The sequence below is a fragment of the Carassius auratus genome, chromosome 29 (genome assembly GCF_003368295.1).
Source record: "Carassius auratus strain Wakin chromosome 29, ASM336829v1, whole genome shotgun sequence".
In the NCBI taxonomy this organism is placed as follows: Eukaryota; Metazoa; Chordata; class Actinopteri; order Cypriniformes; family Cyprinidae; genus Carassius; species Carassius auratus.
The window spans coordinates 17,500,206-17,525,008 of NC_039271.1; the positions used below are offsets into that span (position 1 = coordinate 17,500,206).

At 38.1% G+C, this 24,803-nt stretch overlaps 1 long non-coding RNA gene across 1 annotated transcript; it reads right to left on the minus strand.

The window, feature by feature from the left end:
- Positions 1–19,429: 19,429 nt before the first annotated feature.
- On the minus strand, positions 19,430–24,779 carry LOC113048244 (uncharacterized). Its single transcript, XR_003276424.1, has 3 exons — positions 24,677–24,779; positions 23,549–23,671; positions 19,430–20,098 (listed from the first exon to the last, which is right to left on the minus strand). It is a non-coding gene; the product is annotated as an uncharacterized LOC113048244 (long non-coding RNA).
- Positions 24,780–24,803: the final 24 nt, after the last annotated feature.

The following is a 24,803-nucleotide window of genomic DNA, read 5'->3' on the forward strand; positions in this document are numbered from 1 at the left end:
ATCCTCTTTACCACTGTTTAAAGAATTAATCTTACAGAACAGGTGTGAATGAATTTTGGATAGCTTGAATGGTTTTGTCGTGGTGATTTTTTGAAATAATAGTAAAAAAGGAACCAGTAAAAAAAAGTGCAGCTTCTAAACACTTCAAAAAAATGTACACATAGAAGACAAGTCATTCTGAGGAAATATGCATAGTTTCATGACTATACAACACTATATGGATGATAGAAAATTAAAAAACTATCATAAATCTGATGTCACTCTGTCCCTCTGTCACAGTGGGTAATGTGTGTGTGTGTGTGTGTGTGTGTGTGTGTGTGTGTGTGTGTGTGTGTGTTAAGTGAATTAGGTGTGAAACTATCAGTGAGCATTTAGTCTCCAGCGCCAACATTTTACAGAACTGCCACTTTCCTGGAGTCTCCAGAATTACTCGGTGTCAGGTTCTGAGAGATCTAAGATTCCAAAAAAATTATTTAATTAGAATACCATGAAGTATTGTGAAATACTATATATTAAGACTTTATATATAGGCTTAATGAACAGATTAGAGTGACTCGTGAAGGACCAGCACCACCTCCTCTTGTTCGATGGTTTGAGGAATATATCTTCCAGAATCTGGGATTAAGATTTAGGAGCTCATTTTTATTCCACCTCCTTTCCTGAAAGTCTGTCTTGCAGAATTGACTAAAAATTAATCTTCACATTAATTCCTAATTCTTTTGCAATTCTTTTGTCAGTTCTTCTTGACCTGTTTTTCTCTTCCAGCTTTCCTGGACTATTGTATAGCACTCATAAATGATTAAATAAAAAATAATGGTAGTTATTAAGATTGATATGGTTTGGAATTGGTAAAATGTGCTTGGAAAAAATCACAATAAAACAATGTTTTAATGTTTAAGTTTGGAATATTAACTGACATGAATGAATGCTATATAAATATTGTTCATGTTAACATAATGTTTATAAATGAAATCTTATTGTAAAGTGTTACTAAAGTTATATATATATATATATATATATTGTTCTGTGAATGTGATTTTTAAAGTCTAGATGATTCGGATTAACCCTTTAACTGCCATATCAAGTTCAAGTTCAAGTTCAAGTTCAATTTATTTGTATAGCGCATTTACAACAGCCTCCTGGCTGACCAAAGTGCTTTAACATAAGAGCAAGAATATTACACATACATAAAAATAGACCAGACAAAAAATTTAAAACCACCCATTTCAAATGTAGCATAACACAGTAGTCAGTACACTAAGGAAAATAAAAAGTTTTTAGCAAAGATTTAAAAATAGACAAGGAAGGGGCCAGTCTGATCTCTAAAGGCAGGGTATTCCAGAGTCGTGGCCCAGCCACTGCAAATGCACGCTCCCCTCTACTCTCCCCTCTATCCTTTAAAACCTCACTGCCAGAGGGATATTGTGAATGCATGTGCCCGCTGGGCACACTTTACCTGATGCCACCGGGGTGGTGATGGCATTGGTGGCTTGAGCCCGCCATCGCTGCTTGCAGCTATATTTAGGGCTCAAGCCCAAAGGGCGAGAGGCCTATTGTTTTCCTTAGGATTATTTTTTATTATTATTATTATTATTATTATTATTATTAGGGCTCAAGCCTGGAGGGCGAGAGCCCTATTGTTTTCCTTAAGATTATTTTTTATTATTATTATTATTTTTTTCCAACGTTACGGGGGCTTTTGGGGTCCTTAACATGCTCGAAAACTCTTGAAAATTGGCACACACCTTGGAACCTGCGGCCATTAGGGCCGGGCAGAGACTGATACATGGGCGTGACACAGGGGCTCTACAGCGCCCCCTGGAATACTGAGGGCCATATATCATACATACTTGCACGTAGACACACGAAACTCGGTACACATGTAGATCTCATCAAACCAAACAACTTTCGTACTGCATGTCATAGGCTCCGCCCAACAGGAAGTTGGTTATTTAGGGTTTAGTATTCATATTTTTCGTCAAAGTTGTGGGGGCTTTTGGGGTCCTTAACATACTCAAAAACTCTTGAAAATTTGCGCACAGTTTGGAATCTGTGGCCTTTAGGAGCCTGCAGAGGCTGGGACCCGGGCGTGGCACAGGGGCTCTACGGCGCCACCTGGATCACAGTCAGAAATGTTGATGTATAGCTCACACATACTCACACATATGCATATGAAACTCAGTACACATACAGATCTCATCGTGCCGAACAACTTTCGTATTGCATGTCATAGGCTCCGCCCAACAGGAAGTCAGCTATTTAGAGTTATGTAAAAAGCGCATGCTCTGGAATTTGAATTACTTGTCATAGGTTTTTTTGCCGAATGCCACCAAATTCGGTCAACATGATCTCAAGACATTGGGGATGAAAAATTGCCAGGGGATTTTTGATATTTCGAACGGTTTGCTCGTGGCGAGGTGTTGAAATTATGGCGAGAAATGAGAAACAGGAAGTGTCTAATACCATCCACATACATTTCCTGATTTTAATCAAACTTCATCAGATTATTCTTTGTATGATGTCGATCGCATATATGTGACTATTAGGAGTCAAAGTTATAGCGCCACCAACTGGCAGCAGGAAGTGTGTCATTTTCAAAATGCTTTGAATTCAGCATCTTATTATTACTCAATTTGCTTCAAACTTCATCAGAATAATGTTAAAACACAGCCGATATAAATCTGCTGGGGGGATATTGATATCTAAAAATATTGTTGCCGTGGCAACATGTTAAACTGGAATACTTCTCAGGTGATTTTGAGGCATATAACATGCTTAGAATTTCATCAAACTCAGAACACATATCAGTATTTGTGATAACTAGACACTGGCAAAAGTTCATAAGAGGGCGTGGAAGAGGCACTCTATAGCGCCACCTTTTGTCAAAAGTGGGGGGGTTAGTTTTAGCTACAGACACCAAACTCGGTACAAAAATTGTTCTCATCAAGACGGACAACTTTCTAATTCACAGTCATCAGCTACGATCAACAGGAAGTCAGCTATTTTGATTTGAATGTGGATTTTTTTTTACATTTAGCTGTGAATTAATGCATACTGCTCAGAGGAGAGTAACACTATACACACCAAACTTTGTCTACATGATGCCAAAACATTTTAAACAACTTAATTTGCCAATAGATTTTGGATAGCTTGAATGGTTTTGTCTCTGTGATTTTTTTAAATGACAGTAAAAAGGGAATTATTAATTGTTCTGCATTTTTAAATTCCAAACACTTCAAAACCTTTTTTCATACAGAAAAAAAGTAATTCTGAGTAAATATGGATAGTTTCACGACTTTACAACACTGTATGGATAACAGAAAATTAAAAAACTGTCAGACATCTCTTCTCACTCTGTCCCTCTGTTTGAGTATATGTGCTTTCAGACTTCCATTGTCTGAGAGAAATTGCGCCCCTACAGGTGCAATTACCGGACTTTTACTTTCACTTTTAAATCGGTTAAAAATACAAATAAATACTTAGATTTAATTCACACTGACAAGCTACAACAACATATCTGATTATTACCGGTTCAGGGCTCATGGATAAATAATTTCTGGCCAGAGATACGTGAGAAATAGGAGAGATGAATCACCGCTTTGATCACAAGCGTCTGGAGTAAAGAGCTCAGAAAAAACGAATTTATTCCTGTTTTAAAGCTTTTAAAAATAAATTATTACAGCGATATCACACAATCAACCAATTAGAACACACCAAGAGCTAAATTCAGATGTTTTTTAACTGTTTGTGTGAAAATGAAATATTTGCGCTGCCTATCTGAAATCACGCCTCCGATCAGCGCGTACAGTGTCGAGCTCAAAACAAACGAATTTATTCTTGTTTAAGAGCTTTTTTAAATAAAATATTACCATGGGTTAATGCACACAATAAACCCATTGTAACACTACAAGAGCTAAATGCAGGTGTTGTGACCCGTTTATGTGTGCAAGACTATTTGAAAGCGCGACTGGCAGAATAACATCTCTCGAGCTGCAGGATTCTGTCTTTCGTCGTACGAACGAACACATCTCGGACAAGATTATTTCAAAACACATAATAGCTTGGCGACTATAAACGAAAACAGCCACGTGAACATAAACTGTTGAGAAATAAATCTGAAGTGGATCTACTGGATTTGAATATTAAGTGACCGCATATACCAGCTGCTTGTGTCTTCAATTTTAATCTATATAAAAAATGAAATTCATTCATCTTGGCTGCTTTTTTAATGTGTGTACGTATTTATTTATTATTTTGCTCTAACAAGAATTAATCTATATTTAATTAAATCAATACATTTTATTTTACATTTGATTTGTCCATTTCTGCATCTAAACGCCTAAAAACATAAAACATGCTCTATTATACTATTGTTAGCAATTTCTTTATCGTCCAATTTATCTGGTGTACACACTTTTATTTTCATAATAAACTTGTTTGTTAGATTATACACAGTTACAGTGGTCTATAATAAATATTAACAGGTTTTATTCAAGCTGTTTAGAATGATTGCAGTAGGCTAATTTAATTAAAAAAAAAAATAATAAAAAACATTTGAAAACAATAACTGTTGTACTTTTTTATACATTTTGTATAATTTCATAGTTTATGCATTATAGTTATAAAAACAAAAATAAATTTAGCCACTCACATAGAAATAGCTTAGGCCTTATCCTTTTTCTGACAGTTTTAGGGATTTTTAAAAATCCTAAAAAAAAACCTTATTTGTGCTGCAAATAATAATTTCAAACTCATTTGATACTGACCTATGACATCCTGTGACATTATATTTATTTTAACTTACATAATCTCATGGATGTAACAGTAAATCTGTTCAGCTCACAGATCAATACTAAGCTGTAATGCAAGCAGAACTTTCACAAATGCTTATGAGTCATTTAAGGATTTGATAACACTGTAAAATAATGTCTAATTTGTTAACATTAGCAAATGCATTGATAACACTTTATAATAACTGCACTCATTAGTAAATAGTCAGTTCATGCTTTATAAAGCCTTGTCCCAATATTAATAGTCAGGAGCAGTTTATAAATACAGCTATAAATAGCTTGCCCTTGGTTTATAAGCACATTTATTAAAAAAGAGAGTAAAGGGTCAGTTATCTTCCTATGAAAAATAAACGAAAAAACTAAACAAACAACAACACAGATTTATACAGAACTCAGAAATGTTATTGTGGATTTATGATAAAATCAGCTTGTTAATTAATTCATACTCCTCCTCATACTACTCCATACTCCCTTTTCAACATGATGCCAATATACTGAGATGTTAAATTGTGAATGGGTTTAGGATAGCTTAAATGGTGTTGCCATAGAGATTTATTAAAGTAACATAAAAAAATACAATAGTTATTTTACTATATCTTTAAATTTTTTCATTCTAACTCTTCATAATTTTTCATATAAGTAGAAGTCCTCATTTGAAGGAAGCACAGTAAGTTTCATAGCTTTATCATTTTCAAGAGCCAGCATAAAATTAAAACTATCATAACTTATAAATCAAGCTTGCAATTCTTAGTACCAATAATGGCCACCAGATGGAGATATAGGATTACTTTTAAATAATTATTGTAGAAACGAGTATGATTTAAATCATTTATAGAAATCTTTCAAATAAAATAATATGTATTTTAGGAATTTTACTGATAAAAATGACCTTCACTTAATTAGAATAACAAGCTGAAGTATTGTGAACTGTATATTAAGAATAATTCTTTATAGGCTTTATGGACAGATACGTTTTGAGTGACTCTTGAAGGATCAGCACCACATCCTCTTTTACCACTGTTTAAATAATTTATCTTACAGAACAGGTGCGAATGAATTTTGGATAGCTTGAATGGTTTTGTCGTGGTGATTTTTTGAAATAATAGTAAAAAAGGAACCAGTAAATGTCTTTTTATTTTTTTAAAGTGCAGCTTCTAAACACTTCAAAAAAAAAAAATGTACACATAGAAGACCAGTCATTCTGAGGCATATTTCCTCAGAATGACAGGTCTCATGACAATAGTTTCATGACTATACAACACTATATGGATGATAGAAAATTAAAAAACTATCATACATCTGATGTCACTCAGTCCCACTGTCACTGTGGGTAATGTGTGTGTGTGTGTGTATGTGTGTGTGTTAAGTGAATTAGGTGTGAAACTATCAGGGAGCATTTAGTCTCCAGCGCCAACATTTTACAGAACTGCCACTTTCCTGGAGTCTCCAGAATTACTCGGTGTCAGGCTCTCAGAGACTTAAGATTCCAAAAAATGATTTAATTCGAATACCATGAAGTATTGTGAAATACTATATATTAAGACTTTATATATAGGCTTTATGAACAGATTAGAGTGACTCGTGAAGGACCAGCACCACCTCCTCTTGTCCGATAGTTTGAGGAATATATCTTCCAGAATCCAGGATTAAGATTTAGGAGCTCATTTTTATTCCACCTCCTTTCCTGAAAGTCTGTCTTGCAGAATTGACTAAAAATTAATCTTCACATTAATTCCTAATTATTTTGCAATTCTTTTTGTCAGTTCTTCTTGACCTGTTTTTCTCTTCCAGCTTTCCTGGACTATTGTATAGCACTCATAAATGGTTAAATAAAAAATAATGGTAGTTATTAAGATTGATATGGTTTGGAATTGGTAAAATGTGCTTGGAAAAAAATCACAATAAAACAATGTTTTAATGTTTAAGTTTGGAATATTAACTGACATGAATGAATGCTATATAAATATTGTTCATGTTAACATAATGTTTATAAATGGAATCTTATTGTAAAGTGTTACTAAAGTTATATATATATATATATATATACTGTTCTGTGAATGTGATTTTAAAGTCTAGATGATTCGGATTAACCCTTTAACTGCCATATCCTTTAAAACCTCACTGCCAGAGGGATATTGTGAATGCATGTGCCCGCTGGGCACAGTTTACCTGATGCCACCGGGGTGGCGATGGCATTGGTGGCTTGAGCCCGCCATCGCTGCTTGCAGCTATATTTTTATTTTTTATTTCACATTTTTTTAGGGAGATTACAGCCTTTAATCTCCTCAAAATAAATGTGCATATAAACCATGAACAATTTAATTATAGCTGTATTTATAAAATGCTTACTAAAATATTAATTTTGGGAGAAGGCTATATAAAGCATGAACTGACTATTTACTAATGCTTAGCTAAGAATTGCAGCTATTATGAAGTGTTACCAATGCATTTACTAATGTTAACAATTGAGACATTATTTTAAAGTGTTACCAAATCCTTAAATAATTTAAAAGTGTTTTGTTATGATTTCATTAACCTATAAGCATTTGTGAAATAGTTCTGCTTGCATTAAAGCTTAGTCTTCATCTGTGAGCTGAACAGTTTTACTGTTACATCCTTGAGATTATGTAAATTCAAATAAATGTCATGTCACAGGGTGACAGAGGTCAGTATCAAATGAGTTTGAAATTATTATTTGCAGCACAAATAAGGTTTTTTAGGATTTTTTTTAATCACTGAAACTGTCAGAAAAGGATACGGCCTAAGATATTTCTTAAGATGTAATGATAACAGCACAATTAGCAACAACAACAAAAAAATAACTATTTAAAATACAGTTTTTTTTTCTGGTGATTAAAGAGATGTTTAAGTCTCTCTCTCTCTCTCTCTCTCTCTCTCTCTCTCTCTCTGTCTGTCTGCCACTCAGCTCACACCCCTCCCCCACTCACACTCACACACACACACAGAGTCAGCACACAGAGTGACAGAGTGAGATCAGATGTCTGACAGTTTTTTAATTTTCTTTTAATCATACAGTGCTGTAAAGTCATGAAACTATGCATATTTCCTCAGAATCACTGGTTTTCTAAATTAAAAATGTTTTTTAAAGGTTTGGAAGCTGCAATTTAAAAATACAAGACGATTAATGTTTCACTTTTTACTGTCATTTCAAAAAATCACCACGACAAAACCGTTCAAGCTAACCAAAATCTGTTCGCAATTTAAGTTCCTCGATGTTTTTTCTTCATGTAGACAACGTTTGGTGTGTATAGTGTACTTCCCCTGTGAGGAGTATTCATTAATTCACAACTGTAAAATCTCAAAAATACACATTCAAATCAAAATAGCCGACTTCCTGTTGATCGTAGCTGATGACTGTGAATTAGAAAGTTGTCCGTCTTGAAAAGAACAATTTATGTACCAAGTTTGGTGTCTGTAGCTAAAACTAACCCCCCCACTTTTGACAAAAGGTGGCGCTATAGAGTGCCTCCTTCATGCCCTTTTAAAAGCTTTTGCCATTGTCTAGCTATCACTAATACTGATATGTGTTTTGAGTTTCATGTAAATCTGAGCTTGTTGTCAGCCTCAAACTCACCATAACAGAACATTCAAGTTTGACACGTTGCCATGGCAACACTATATCAGATATCAATATCCCCACAACAGATTTACATCGGCCGTGTTTTGTCATTATTCTGATGAAGTTTTAAGTAAATAGAGTAAAAATAAGATGCTGAATTCAAAGCATTTGGAAAATGACACACTTCCTGCTGCCAGTTGGTGGCGCTATAACGTTGACTCTTAATAGCCACATATATACAATCGGTATCATACAACGAACAAACCCATGAAGTTTGATCAAATTCAGGAAATGTATGTGGATGTTATTAGACATTTCCTGTTTCTCATTTCTCGCCATAAGTTCCATGCCTCGCCACGGGCAAACCGTTCGAGATATCAAAAATCCCCTCGCAATTTTTCATCCTCAATGTCTTGAGATCATGTTCACCGAATTTCGTGGCGAACGGGTTGAAAACCTCAGAGGAGTATTTCAAATTCCAGAGCATGCTTTTTTTAAACAGCCCTGAATAGCTGACTTCCTGTTGGGCGGAGCCTATGACATAAAGTGTGAAAGTTGTTCGGCTCAATGAGATCTATAAGTGTACCGAGTTTGATATAAATACATGCAAGTGTGTGTGAGCTATGGTTCAAGAATTCTGACTGTCTTCCAGGGGGCGCTGTAGAGCCCCTGTGCCACGCCCGGGTCCCAGCCTCTGCGGCGTCCTGATGGCCGCAGATTCCAATGTGTGTGCCAATTTTCAAGAGTTTTTGAGCATGTTAAGGCCCCCAAAACACCCCGGAAGGTTTAATAAAAAATAAAAATAATAATAACAAGAATAATCCTTAGAAGAACAATAGGGCTCTTCGCCCCTTCGGGCTTGAGCCCTAACAAGAATAATCCTTAGAAGAACAATAGGGCTCTTCGCCCCTTCGGGCTTGAGCCCTAATAAAGACATGAAGCTATGGTACAATTTGATATTCAGCAGATCTACAGCCTGAAGGAATCAGTTTCTTACAAACCTTTGTAAAAGGTACATATGATACTTAATGTATAATTTAATAAGACTAAGTTTGATACTTGCAAGTCTCCCCTGTTTGATAAAGAGTCCTGATGCACGTTGGGTCTCCAGTTGATCTCTGCTTAAGAGAATAGATGAGACCAGTTTGAATCAGAGGATCTTTATAAATGGAAAGACAGGGCCGAAGCCTGGCACAAGTTTAGCATAGTTTTGAGAGCTCTCTGGACTATGACTTATCTGCTTGACCTGAGGACGAGTCCTTTTCGTCTGGGAGGGGGGTAGTGTGATGAATAGAAGGAAATTATGGCAATTTAGGTGTGATTAATGTACACGCCCCCTTAATCAGAGTGAATGGGTGTTGCTTAATTAAATTAACCTGTACAGCTGATGTGGGAGGAGATGACGATTATTTAAGGATGTTTTGAGTTCTGTTTGAGAGAGATTATGGGGAGCTCTCACTTGTGAGGAAACGCAAAATGGCCACATGGGATAATTAGTATCTCTGGCGGTGAAGATAGACAGTCAGTGGTGTATATGTCTTAGACATTTAGGGATATGATTTTGGGTCCTCACCTGAAATGAGCTTGTCTGCTTTGCATCATCATCTTCTTCAGATGAGCAAAAATGTCCTTGTCATAACAGCAGAGTGAACCCGTATAAGGTCCATTTAAACTGCCAGAATAACCTTTAATGTTTGGTTGACTGTACTTTATTTTAATAATGAACAGACTGCGATGTAATTTTGAATTTAGAATGTGTCTGTGTCATTTATACCAAACACAAATGTTGCTAGTTGCTAGTGTGTTTTCAATACTACTATTATTTATTTTCTATATATATTATTTTTTATATATTTTTCAGTTTAATAGATTTTAATTTATTAAGTTGTATTTATTTTATTTAAATTTATATTTAAAGTTTACATTTATGTTCCAAAAAACTTGAAAAAATCTGCTTGATAAATGCTCAAAAACTATTATTTAATACTTGATCAGTTTATTGATTTGTTTGGTTAACTTTTTAGATAAATATTTTATTTTAATATGAATAAAAAAATAATAATAACAAAATTAAGATTCAAGAGTTAGTTCAAGTCAGTGTTCAATAAATGATGATGTTAAGTTTAAAAATGTTGGGCATCCACTTATTTTTAGTGTGACATTTTAGCATGCAAAGTAGAGGAAAACATCAAGATATCAGCCCTAAAAATCGGCAGCACATATCGGCCATCGGCTGACCCTGACCTCTAACATCGGCATTGTTTATAGAAAAACCCATATCAGTCTATCTCTCCAAACTATACAAGACGGCAATAAACAATGGCATTTAAACACTGACCAGTACAGTAAATGTCTGATATTACACATGAATTGACCATAATAGACACAGTAGGTCTACATGTAAACATTTTTTTGTGTAGAAGCGTTCTGTAAATGTTGAAGGAAGAGAGACCTCCATTATCTTCTCCGTTGAAGGGTCTTCTTGCGTTCCGAGGAAGTGCAATTCGCAAAGCAGACAGTGATGCAGCTGCTCAGGATCCCCTCATTAGTCCCTCTACTACGTGTAGTGTTGCCAACTGATTTTAAGGGAAAGTTGCTAAAGGCAGATCAATTTGTTGCTAAAAGTTGCTAAATAACGTGGTGATGTCATTGCGTGATGACGTCATTGCAAACCCATTACACATAGTGTAAACATAGTTTTTACGTAGAATACAAAATTACTCAAATCTCAGAGAAATATATTTTTTTAATATTTTATTTGTTCATAAAAATAAACCGTAAAATATTTTAATTTGTAAAAGTAACATAAGTAACATCTTTATGATCAATATTTACTTTTCACAGGTATTTTACTTGTGTTTTAAATTACACATTGAATTTTGATTTTGTGTTTCTACTTATTTTTTCTTACAGTGTACCTTACTGAACAAAAATTATATATACAAGCTAATAACTGCTGTATCATAAATGTTCATATTGATGTAACGCATATGCAGGTCATCAATTCATGGGTTAAAATTCAGGCATATAAAATGAAACCATTTTAAACTAAATGCCTGGCCTGGCGGCAGCCTGGCTGGATTTAAATTATTTACGACAAGAAATTCCAGAGTCACGTGGGTGAACCTCAAAGGAGACACGAAAACCCCCACATTTTAACACACACATTTCACATAAGCACACACACAAAAAGAAACCTTTCTTAAAGTTCTTTATCCTCGTCATTTTATTAATATGTATTTTGAATGTTTGTGTATTGCATTAAAAATGGTTAATCCTGTGTAAATGGTTAAAGTTGCTGACTTATAAGTTGGAAATGTTTCTCCTCATTTTAAATCTCTCAAATAGTCATGTTTCTGTAACCCCACTCTTGACCAGGTCGTAAAACTTTATGACCCCACTGGGCAACAGGACAGGAAAGAAGCCAAGTCACTGGCATCTTTTTCTCAATGTATCCTAAAACTATTACTTTTTCAATGTGGTCTCAATGTATCAAGTATTGCTTTTTGGTGCATTAGAGATTCCCCCTTATAAATTGGATAATCTGCAGTTTTAATCGTGTGCTAATCAAACGTTAAATGTGTGTAATTCTGCATTTGAATGTAACTTCGTGTTTCTATCAGTTATATATGTACTGTTTGGTGTTTTTGGAATTGTCATGTTGTGACCCAACTATTCCCCTGTGTAAAATGTGTGTAAAATCTATTAATCTTGAATTATGAACTTGCTAGAATATCACTGATAAAATCTGATAAGCCCTAAATCATTAGGGTGGATGTTTCCACAGAGACAAAGGAACTTTTTCCCGCTTCAGAGCGCGGACGTTCATTGGTTGTTCACGCGAACAGAGGCGTGAACCATCTCAAGCCATAATAGCTGACCGAACAAGGTCCGCCCGCCTCTTCGTTCTCTTACATCTTACTCTCTTCTAACATGCTTCGACCTTGTCGCTTCAGCTCGTGCCTCTGAGCGGCCTTGGGCCACTTTAATATCGCCTTCCCTCTCAGCCGAGAGCCGGGGCTGAGAGGCGGAGAGGACAGCCAGTCTCATGGCTCCTTCGGGAAGCTATCGTTTTCGTTGTTTTGTTTTCTTCTCATTACTAAGTTTATTCAACTATTCGCCTCTCCACACAAGGAAGACGAATTCTGGAACATTGTTTGTTGAACCTTTCAAATACCGGTCTCCAGCACGCGCACGCCGGTTTCAAAAGACCAGCGCACAAAGCATCACAAAAGACCACGCTCACGCACGCTGGGCCATGCAAGTATATTTCTCTATGGAGATTTAAATGCTGCTTTAAAGTTTGTGATTTGATTCGTGTTGACTGCTAAGGGTTACTGTCTGTGATTTTCATACCCGAGCTCATTCTGTGATCTCTCTCTCTTTCTCTCTATCTCTCTCTCTCTCTCCCTTATTTGGATTCCGTTATGTCTTGTACAAAGTTTACTGTCTGTATTGTCGTACGCATATTTACTCTGTGTGATTCGTAGTTTGATGTATTATTAGTCAATTATTAAAAACCCATATATTCATGATTGCCTCCACCCCGGCGCTCACATTACGAGTCACTGAGATGTCTGATCTAGCTACAAGCTTTATTTTGAGAAACTAAATTTATCATAATGATAGGATAATGTTTTCATGGCCAGAGAATATTTTTCCTTGAACTATAAGAAGTGATAACTTTATTGAAAATTGATACGTTAATCTTACGGCCGTTTGCTGGACAAACCACTGTTTGATTTGCAATAATTTACAGTAAGAGATATCACTATAATTGATATGAAGAATGGAATATTGACATATTAATGAGTAAATTACAGTGCCCTGTAATGATTTATTGATGAATGCAATTGAGCTATTTTTCATAATCAATCAAATTTAGTGTAACTGTCATATGAGATATATATTAATCATATTCCTGATTAATTATTCAAATTCCCTATATATAATTTGAGTTAATTATTATGTACAACCCAATGTTGTTACATTGACCAGTTTGAACGAGCAACTTAATGCACATTTGATGTTTGAATATTTTATCTTTCTCCCGCTCTGTCCAGGTTGATGTGCTGCTTGGCAGCCTAGCTGTTAAATGGTTTCCTCTTTTTGTGTCTTTGTATCATTTGAGTCACTTTACAAAAGTTGCTCAAAGTTTCCAAAAACTTAAACTTAAAATAGCTAAATGTATTGCTGGGTTTTTTTTGATGACAAAAAAAAAAAAAAAAAGTTGCTTTGGGTAGTCTGAAAAGTTGCTAAATCTAGCAACAAATTTGCTGAGTTGTCAACACTGACTATGTATCTGTGACTCACAAAGCTTTGTTTTTGCACATAACCATGTGACTGCTTGTGCAGTTTCAAGTGTCACTCACTTCTTTGAATCAATCATAATACAAGTAGATATCTGCAAATGTAGTTTTGTGCATGTTCATTTTGTATTAATTCCTGCGCACTGCTAACAGTCCCTCCATGGCTCCATGTGTTTCTCTGCACTGGCCCAGTGCACCCAGGACGCGATCTTCCCAGATATCTTTCACTCTGGTGCCGGGACACCATGGACCCTGGGTGCGTCCACAGCGGAGGAGTCGGGCCAGGCCCCGGGCGGTGACTTCTCCCCCTTCATTCTTCGAGATCTCCACCCGGACAGAATGCGATGCTGTGATCGTCAGAGACTCCATCATCCGACACGTCTGTGCTACGCTAGCCGAAGATAAAGTGCACACTAATTGTTTCCCTGGTGCTAATGTTCTCGATGTTTCTGCGCAGATACCCGCAATCCTGAAGGCCGACAAGAGGTTAACGCCAGGGTTAACGACACCACGCTGTGGCAGACAGAGACACTGAAGAGGTACTTCAGGAGCCTGATCAGGGATCGTCATGTCAGGACCACTGCCCATGTATCAACAAGGACATGAAAGGTTCAGCAGACTTGTTTTTTTTAAATGAATGGTTGTTGTCATGGTGTAAAGAACAGAAACTGCTATTTGTTAATGATTGGAATCTTTTCTGGGAGCGTCCTAGGCTGTTTCACTCTGATGGGCTGAACCGCAGGTAGGAGCGGAACTCCTCTCGGACAACATCTCCAGGACACTTCGCTCCATATGAATAATAAGTCAATTCTCAAATAACTGCTATGATGACTTTTGTTCAACCCGCTTAAATGATAGAAGTACTTGCGCTGTCCAATCTATTATTGTGTCTGTTCCCCATATAGTGGGGTCAAAATATAAATGTAATGCAGAATCTATACACTAAAAAATGTTGGGTTAAAAATAACCCAACTATGAGTTGGTATAGCACCTTCCCATTTATGGGTTATTTCAACCCAACCCATTGGGTTAAAATCCTGTTGGGTTACCCTACAGTTGAGTTAATTATTTATATTAATTAACATCAGTATTTTTTATTAAAAATTACTTAATACAACCATATTTTGAAACTACTTTGTTGTAAATTACAGATTTTATTTTAATGTGCAAATAACACATTTACAAATATATTTTAAAATATTTTATTTAAATGTACAAGAATGTGTAAAAATACAACTGACATTTTCAAGATCAAGTAAAATGTGTCAATTCATATTCATATCAAAACACACAAATGTGCAAATACAGTTCACAGCTATGGCCTAATAGTTAGAGAGTTGGACCTGTAACCCAAAAGTCGCAGGTTTGAGTCTCGATGCTGGCAGGAGTTGTAGGTCGGAGGGAGTGAATGAACAGCGCTCTCTTACACCCTCAATACCCATACCCAAGCGCTGGATCTATAGCTGCCCACTGCTCTGGGTGTGTGTTCACGGTGTGTTCACTTCTCACTGCTGTGTTTGTGCACTTGGATGTTAAATGCAGAGCACCAATTCCGAATATGGGTTACCACACTTGGCAAATATTACGACTTTCAAATCAAATTAACATAAAATATAATAATAAAACCAAAAATAATCATAAAATCAAGTAATAATAATAAAAAATATACCAGCTGCTGAACCTATTGATGATCAATAAAATAAAAAAGTTTTTTACTAATTACTAAATACAAAGTTTTTAAGGAGGAGACAGTGTGCAGAAGAAACTATTAAAGACTGTGTGTTCCAAAAACTCTCAAATGGGAGCAGAGGGCTTTAGGTAGTAGATGTCATATACAAAGAAAAGTTTGAAACACGGATTGACTGCTTGTAGTATTGTCTTCTGTTCCATCGCCTCTCTGTTTAAAATAATAAAAACTTGGGAGGAGTTTCCCTTGTCACCAAGCACCAGGACATGTGGATTCCGGCTTGATCTGATGATTCAAGTACAGCACTAATTAGTGCCAACCTTAAAAGAATACTTTTTTTTTTTAAGTTCAGTTAACATGCATTATGATGATTTTTCATTGATACACTCTCTTTACAAATAAGTAAATTTAAATGAGTTAAAAGCTATAGCGAATTTAAATTGGTTAAAGTGATAACTCACCCAAAAAGGAAAAATTAATATCTTCTTGGAATGATTTGTATTGTACAACGTGTGTCTTATACAAAATAAATAAAGGTGACTTGACTACACATGGCACTGTAATTTTAAGTTTTGCTTTTACTTACAGGTTGAATGTCAATGAAGGACCGCTTCATTTCCGTGTATGATGTGCACACCACTTTTCCATTTGTGTGGTATGGTGCAGATGGCAGGAAGGGTTTTAAAGACAATTTCTGCACAAAGGCCTTTAAATGACAAAAGTACAGAGAAAGCAAAAGTAAAAAAAAAAAAAACTAAGCATATGGTTTCAGTTAACAAGCAGAAATTCTATTATTGCAATTTCTTCTTCACAAAAAAGTCCATTGTCTAAAACACAAGTATAAACACATTTAATACAACACATTTAAAAAACATGTCAATCAATCTAGCTTCATAAGAGAAATTGCTGTAATTATAGGGTATTCTGATAGATGCATAACAATATTCAATATGAATAAACCTTTAAAACACTTTTACTGTACAATTAATTAGTGCTGGTGTGCTAAGACGAATGGCTTCTGTTTTACGCTCCCTTCTTAAAGGTTGGTTTTAGGAGTAACGTTATGCAAATTTGGGGCACTGGTATACATTTCTGCTGAAATAGCCTCACGCCTGCGCGCTATTCTTTCATCTGGGTTTTGAAGTTTTATAACAGGAAATTGCAGCTTCATTCAAATGATTCTCGCGGAGTCTGTTGTCTGTCGCGTGACTGATGTGTGAGCTCAGCTCGTTCAAGCATCTTCCATAGACAGTAAAAGAAATGGACACAGCGACCCCATTGGAACTCAATTGAGAAAATTGAAGCCCATTTTTAGCGTTTTTTAGCACTTCCGTTTCTGACGCACAGACTTAAACTAAGCTTGATGACGTCAACAACCTGACAGATGTAAATCCTCTAGTAGCTGTGCGTGCAAACTGCCATCGTTAATCTTGTAGAGACGGCGAGCTTGAGCGGGGAGTTCTTTGGCGTGAGTGAGCAGGAGTAAGTATTCTGATTAATTATTTTGTATAGTATTTTAAAATGTAACGCCAGTACGCCATATTAAGTTAATTGCCTGCGAGCTTCTCCTCCTGTCTGTACGGTAATGCGACAGAAAGTCGAGTGGTTATGACGCAATTGTTAGCCTATTTTCACAAAAACTGTTTCTGCGGGGCCATAATGTAACATAGAAGGTAATGGAGACCTTTATACATTGTCGTGTATCTTTAGAAATAAATAATGGACAAATGGAGTCTTTAAACGCCTCAGATGTAAAGTTATTCACTGTCAAAGTGACGCCAAAATGAATGGGATGTCAATGGGATGCTAACGCAAGTGAAGTTCTGCTACAAGATGGCGGTACGCGGACGACTTTAACTTCCGGTCGACTTCCTTGCCGCCTGGCAGCTTCTTTCACTGGTCCGATCCGATAAATGGTCCGTGCGGCTTTTCTAGACATTTTTATTAACTTTGTCTTTTATTTATTGTCTAGATAGTTTTGCAGCTAATCTTTTAATGTATTAATGCTGGCGAACAAACAGGAATAGCATTTATTTAAAATCAATCTGATTGTCTGGGGGAAACAAACTGACTAAAGGGAATAAAAGCTTTTTTAACGTATATAAAAATAATAACGTATCAGACACATTACTTAATTTTATAACAGTTATATACATCATATGATTATATTAACAGTTACTTACCTTTCATAATCATGCAGGCTGCCACTGATGTCCGCGCGGAGTCGCTGACTGGACCATTACAATTTTAACCGGAGTGAAGCGGGAAACATATTTAACCCAACAGTTGGGTTATAACTAAAAATAACCCAACGACGAAAAAAATAATGACTCAACAAATTTTAAGATAACCCAACACATTGACCCAATATGTGTTACACAACGGTTAGGTTAAAAAAAAACAACTCAACATTTTTTACTGTGTAGAAAAAATATTTTTTTGATTAATCCAGAACTTTTTTTAATAAATTAACAAAAAAAATTTTTAAAGTTTGGGCTCAAAAACATTAGATCACTCACACCCAAGCAGTTATTGTAAATGAAATGATCACAGTTTTGATGTACTCTGCTTGACTGAAACCTAGCTAAAACCAAATGATTATATTGGTCTAAATTAGTCTACTCCACCAAACTACTGTTATAAGCATGAGCCCCGTCAGACTGGTCGTGGCGGAGGTGTTGCAGCTATATATAGTGATATTCTCAATGTTACCCAGAAAACAGGATACAGGTTTAACTCATTCGAAATACTTATGCTTAATGTTATACTGTCAGACATGCAAAAGAAATCTAATGTATCTCTTGCTCTGGCTACTGTGTATAGACCACTGCGTATACAGAATTCCTAAAAGAATTTGCAGATTTCCTCTCAGACCTTCTGGTTACAGTTGATAAAGCTCTAATTGTCAGAGATTTGAATATTCATGTTGGTAATACAAATGATGCATAAAGACTCGTGATTACTGACCTATTAAACACTTTTGGAGTCAAGCAAAATGTCACTGGGCCCACTCATCATTTTAATCATACACTAGACTGAATTATATTGCATGGCATCGATCTTACTGCTATAGATATCGTACCTCAAAGTGATGATGTTACAGACCTGATTTCCTTGTATTGTGCATGCTGCATATCACTGATATTAACTGCATGTCTCAGCGTTACCGTCTGGGCAGAACTATTGTTCCAGCCACCAAAGACAGATTCACAAATAACCTGCATAAATTATCTCAACTGTTTAATAGTAATGACTTTATGAATTTCTTCACTGATAAAATAGATAACATTAGAATGTAGATTCTACAGCGTCTAACACTTCAGTTCCATCCAATAGTGCTCCTTCCTGCACAAAATTATATGTATGAATTTCAGTCAGGTTTCAGGCCCCACCATAGCACAGAAACTGCACCTGTTAAAATTACAAATGACTTGCTTCTTGCATCAGACCAAGGCTGCATCTCATTGGTAGTTTGTTTTACTCGATCTTAGTGCTGCGTTCGACACCATAGATCATGACATACTCATAGATCGATTACAAAACTATACAGGTATTCAAGGGCAGGCTCTAAGATGGTTTAGATCCTACCTGTCCGATTGCTACCATTTTGTTTATTTAAATGGGGTGTCATTTCATTTATCACCAGTAAAATATGGAGTGCCACAAGGATCTGTCCTAGGTCCTGAGCTATTTTCAATATTCATGTAGCCCCTTGGTTGTATTATTAGAAAATACGAGATTTGTTTCCACTGTTATGCTGATGATACTCAACTATATATCTCAATGAGACCAGATGAAACTTATAAATTATCTAAGCTAACAGTGTGTTAAAAATGTAAAAATTTGGATGACCAATAATCTTTTTCTATTAAATTTGGATTAGATGGAGATTTTACTGATTGGACCAAAAAAACTGTACACAAAATCAGATTATAATTTGCAACTAGATGGATGTACTGTTACATCCTCTACAGTAAAAGTGTTATATTTTATATATATATATATATATATATATATATATATATATATATATATATATATAAAGATACTGTTTAATCTGAACTGAGATGCGGGTGACTGAGATGACATCACTGAATTCAATGGTGAACTGCCTTTAACTGTCATTTTGTATTATTGACACCGTTTTCCTAATTAATGTTGTTCAGTTGCTTTGACACAATGTATTTAGTTTAAAACGCAATATAAATAAAGGTGACTTGACTTGACTTGATATTAGACTGCAACTTTTTGAAAACCATATCTCCCATGTTACAAAAACATGTTACCTGTTTTTGATACAGAAAAGCTAGTTCATGCATTCATGACCTCTAGACACTTCTTGCACTTCTTGGTGGTTGTTCAGCATCTTCAATTAACAAGCTACAGGTAGTCCAAAATGCAGTGGCTAGAGTCATTACCAGTTCAAGAAAATATGATCATATTACCCAAATTTTACAGTCTCTGCATTGGCTATCTATTAATTTCCCCAATCAGTTACAAATTATTATGACTTACCAATCAGGCCCTAAATGGTTTATCTCCTGCATACCTAACTAGCCTTATACCATGCTACAATCCATCACGCTCCCTAAGGTCACAATTTTTGGCAAAATTTGGCCAATTTTTGGCCAAATTTGGCATTTGGACTGCCTATGCATAGGGCCCTGGATCTTGTGCATCGCCCCTGAAGACATGCTGCCAATCCCTCAGAGGACCTCAGATGATGCTAACCCTGAAACAACATACAGAACAGAAAGTGTGATTGCATCATATAATAATTGCTGTTATATAATAGTGTTCATCATCTGGTTGAATACATCTTGTATTAATTTTTCCTAAAGTTTCTGCCATATGCACCTACACTGACAGTCACCAGTGATAAGCTACTATAAATATTGTAGAAACTTAATTTTTTGTAAAGTTGCTTTCCAGTGATTTGTATCGTAAAAAAGCACTACACAAATAAACTTGAATTGAACTTGAAAAAGTGTATCATTCTCATGTTTAAGGCATTGATCCTCAAATCTGGCCCACAAGATCTGTCAGGAGAAATGGGCAGGATTCAAATTCGGGTTTACACAAGGCTTTATTTAAAGCAGAGGAGGCAGAGCAGATGTGTCACGTTCACTGGATTACTCGTAGTGACTGGATGAATAGTCGAAGCATATGAATCAAAGCCGATGAGTAACGCTCCACAGTAATTCCTATGTCTGCTGAGACCGGAGTGATGAGGACTGGAAGCTTCCAAGAGCTCTGCGCTTTGTAAGAACAGGGGGCAGAGAAATCAGCTAAAAACACTGGAGCCTGAGGACAAGACACGACAAGGTGAGTGCCAAGAACAGCTAGAAGATCGGAGCTATTGATACGAATAACAACAGTCTGACAATATACAGAGAAACACAGGGAATGATAAAGGGAAAAAATTAGAAGAACACAGGGAACAGGTGGAGAGCAATTAAGGTTCACAACACAGCAACAAGGAGGGCGGGGAAAACTCAAAAAGGTAGACGCGGTGAGCTGACAAGCGGTCCAAACACACACAAACACACACACACACACACACCAAAAGGCAGGTGATTAGCCCCGAGACCCGACAGTACCCCCCCTCCCAGGAGCGTCACCTGACGCTCTAGGAAGGGGCCTACCTCGATGCCGCCGGAAGTCCTCAATCAACGAGCGGTCCAGAATGTCCCGGGACGGCACCCAGCACCTCTCCTCTGGACTATACCCCTCCCAGTCCACAAGATACTGAAACCCCCTCCAGCGGCACCTTCTCATCGAGTAATGTCTTAACCGTATAGGTAGGAGATCCATCCACAAGACGAGGGGGCAGGGGGCTGGGCCAACTACAAGCAGGATTAAGGGGGGAAGAGAACACCGGCTTGACCCTGGAAACATGAAACACCGGGTGAACCCGACCAAAAGTTGGAGGGAGCTTGAGCCTGATCGCCACCGGACTAACCACCTTGGTGATGCGGAATGGCCCAATGAATCTGGGTGCAAGCTTACGAGAAGGCGCCCGGAGAGGCAGATCCTTGGTAGAAAGCCAAACCCGCTGACCACACACATAGGCAGGAGGAGAGGACCAGCCACGATCAGCTGCGGTCTTGGTTCGGCCAGAGGTTTGGATCAAAATCCTCCTGACTTTCTCCCAGGTGCGACGGCAGCGCTGGACGAAAGCCAGGGCGGATGGAACTGTTGCATCGGGTTCCTGTGACGGGAACAGAGGTGGGTTATAACCAACAGAACACTCAAAAGGGGACATACCTGACGCGGCCACTGGAAGAGTGTTATGAGCGTATTCTGCCCAGGAGAGCTGCTGGCACCAGGAACTCGGATTGTTGGATGCTAGACAGCGGAGCATTCTTCCTAGATCCTGGTTGGCCGGCTCACACTGCCCATTGGTCTGGGGATGAAACCCTGAAGACAGACTTGCAGAGGCCCCAATCTGTCTACAAAATTCCCTCCAGAACCGGGAGACGAACTGGGGACCCCTTACAGAAACCACATCCACCGGAAACCCATGGAGACGGAAGACGTGGTCCACTACCAGTTGGGCGGTCTCCCGGGCGGAGGGCAGCTTGGGCAGGGGGATAAAATGAACTGCTTTAGAAAAGCGATCCACCACCGTGAGAACTACAGTGTTACCCTTCGACGGAGGAAGCCCAGAGATGAAATCAAGGGCAATGTGTGACCAAGGGCGGGAAGGGATAGGTAGAGGGTTTAGCAGACCATCAGGAGGGCGATTGACAGGCTTACTTTGGGCACATGTGGGGCAGGCCAACACAAACTGTCTAACATCTGCGGCCATAGTAGGCCACCAGAAACTCTGTCGGATGGCAGACAACGTTCTCCGAATACCTGGATGGCAGACTAACCTGGATGAGTGACCCCACTCAAGGACCTCAGAGCGCAGCGCAGCAGGCACCGGCAACCTGCCCGCCGGACACCCTCCAGGCACCTGCACCCCTCGACCGGCCTCCTCAACTCGCTGCTCGATACCCCATGAAATACCCCAGCGCGCTCTCATTCCAGCCACACGCTGCCGCTAAAGTCTGGAACTGGATGGCGTAATCCGTGACAGAGCTCCTCCCCTGAGTCAGACGCGATAACTGGGCCGCCGCCTCCCTGAGCTGAGCGATCAAATAATTTTGCCATCTCTTGACTGAAATCCGTGAAGGTAGCACAATAGGAAGCCCGCGATCTCCAAACGGCAATCCCCCATTCGCGGGCACGGCCCGAAAGAAGTGTAAGGACGTACGCAACTTTGGCCTCTTCATTTGCGTAATGACGGGGCTGCAGAGCGAACACCAGCGAGCATTGGGAGAGAAACGCTTGACAGGCGTTAGGATTGCCATCATAGACCGGCGGATTGTTGGCATGAGGTTCGGGCTCGTGGGACATACCGGTGTGAAGAACGGAACCGCTCGTTGCCTCTCGCAGAAGACCGTCCACCCATGCGAGAGGCAGTGAGAGCGTCCACATCCCGCGCAGTGCTGCCGAGCTGGGTGGCATGCTGTCCTAACAAGACTCCCTTCTGATCGAGAGCCGAGCGGAGTGGATCAGATCCCGCTGAATCCATGACCTGGTCAGACTGTTATGTCAGGAGAAATGGGCAGGATTCAAATGCGGGTTTACACAAGGCTTTATTTAAAGCAGAGGAGGCAGAGCAGATGAGTCACGTTCACTGGATTACTCATAGTGACTGGATGAATAGTCGAAGCATATGAATCAAAGCCGATGAGTAACGCTCCACAGTAATTCCTATGTCTGCTGAGTGATGAGGACTGGAAGCTTCCAAGAGCTCTGCGCTTTGTAAGAACAGGGGGCAGAGAAATCAGCTAAACACACTGGAGCCTGAGGACAAGACACGATAAGGTGAGTGCCAAGAACAGCTAGAAGATCGGAGCTATTTATACGAGTAACAACAGTCTGACAATAGACAGAGAAACACAGGGAATGATAAAGGGAAAAAATTAGAAGAACATAGGGAACAGGTGGAGAGCAATTAAGGTTCACAACACAGAAACAAGGAGGGCGGGGAAAACTCAAACAGGTAGACGCGGTGAGCTGACAAGCGATCCAAACACACACAAACACACATACACACACACACACACACACCAAAAGGCAGGTGATTAGCCCAGAGACCCGACAAGATCCAAAAGTTTATCAAACACACCTGAGCATGCTAATCAATGTCTTCAAGAGCATTAGAAATCCACAGGTACTGTAGGTGAGCTGATCAGGGTTGGAGCTGAACTCTGCAGTGGGTTTTGGCCCTCCACTGCAGGATTTGAGGAACCTAGGTTGAAGGCATGTTAGTTTAAACGCTTAAATGATTTAAAGCTCTTTGTTATTGTCTTCTTGCTACACATAAAGGTGATTTGACTTGACACCTGAAGAACGCACGCATGGAAGCCATCTCTCAGACAGCACACAAATACCAAATTTATGTCAGAATGAAACTTGATGAATATCGATTTAGGCTATACGTCTTAAAGCTGCAGTAGGGAACTTTTGACGCTCTAGCGGTTACTAAAAAGAACTGCTTGCGTCTTGTGGAAGAACATTGTAGCCGGAGCTACTTCTCTCTGTTTATGTCTATGAAGAATCACAAAGGTACTGGGTTACTCCGCCGCGGTACCCCCGAAGCAATCTAAAATAGTCCGAATATAAACACTTATTATAGGTGCACCATAGTGATTCAGGACAAGCTAAAAACACGGTTTGGAAAATGGATTCATGGTGTGCTCGCTTATTATGTTCATTTTTCTACATTTTGAACACAAACAAAGTTACGGACCGCAGCTCTGATTGGTTGTTTTTTACCGGGAGCGCATGACTTTCTGCAAATGGCAATAGGACCACTGGGAGGAGCCAGAGGAGCTTGATTTTTTTTCACAGATTAGCTGTCTCCTATTCTACTGTCAGGACATAATGACAGGTTTAACAAATATTTAAAAAATATTTTTTTTACAAAAGTTCCCTACAGCACCTTTAAGTTAGCAGTTATGTCGGATGTGCATTAAATGGAACCGTGCTTTTCTTAAAAGGTTAATCAAACAACTAAATAAAAATAGAGAATAGCTCGCTGCTCTTAACTACTACAGATTTAATGGATATTTGTGTTGGTTTACTTAATACAATAATACAAATTAAAGTTTAGTTAATTTGTATCTAATGGTCTGTCTAAGGGCGCAGCCCCCCTGGGTATATAATCCTATACGCCCCTGTAATGACAGATGTGGTGTAGGCTTTTTAATTTACGGTATACAAATCATACGTTTAAAACATATAGGCTACTTACTCTTTACTGTACAAGTAAATTTGAAGTTTAAATGCCTTTTAAGCATTTCCTTCAAGAACGTAGCTGGCACGGACGCCTCCAAAAAGTGAAAGTGAAAGTGACGTCTCCTCAGAAACGCGTACAAATG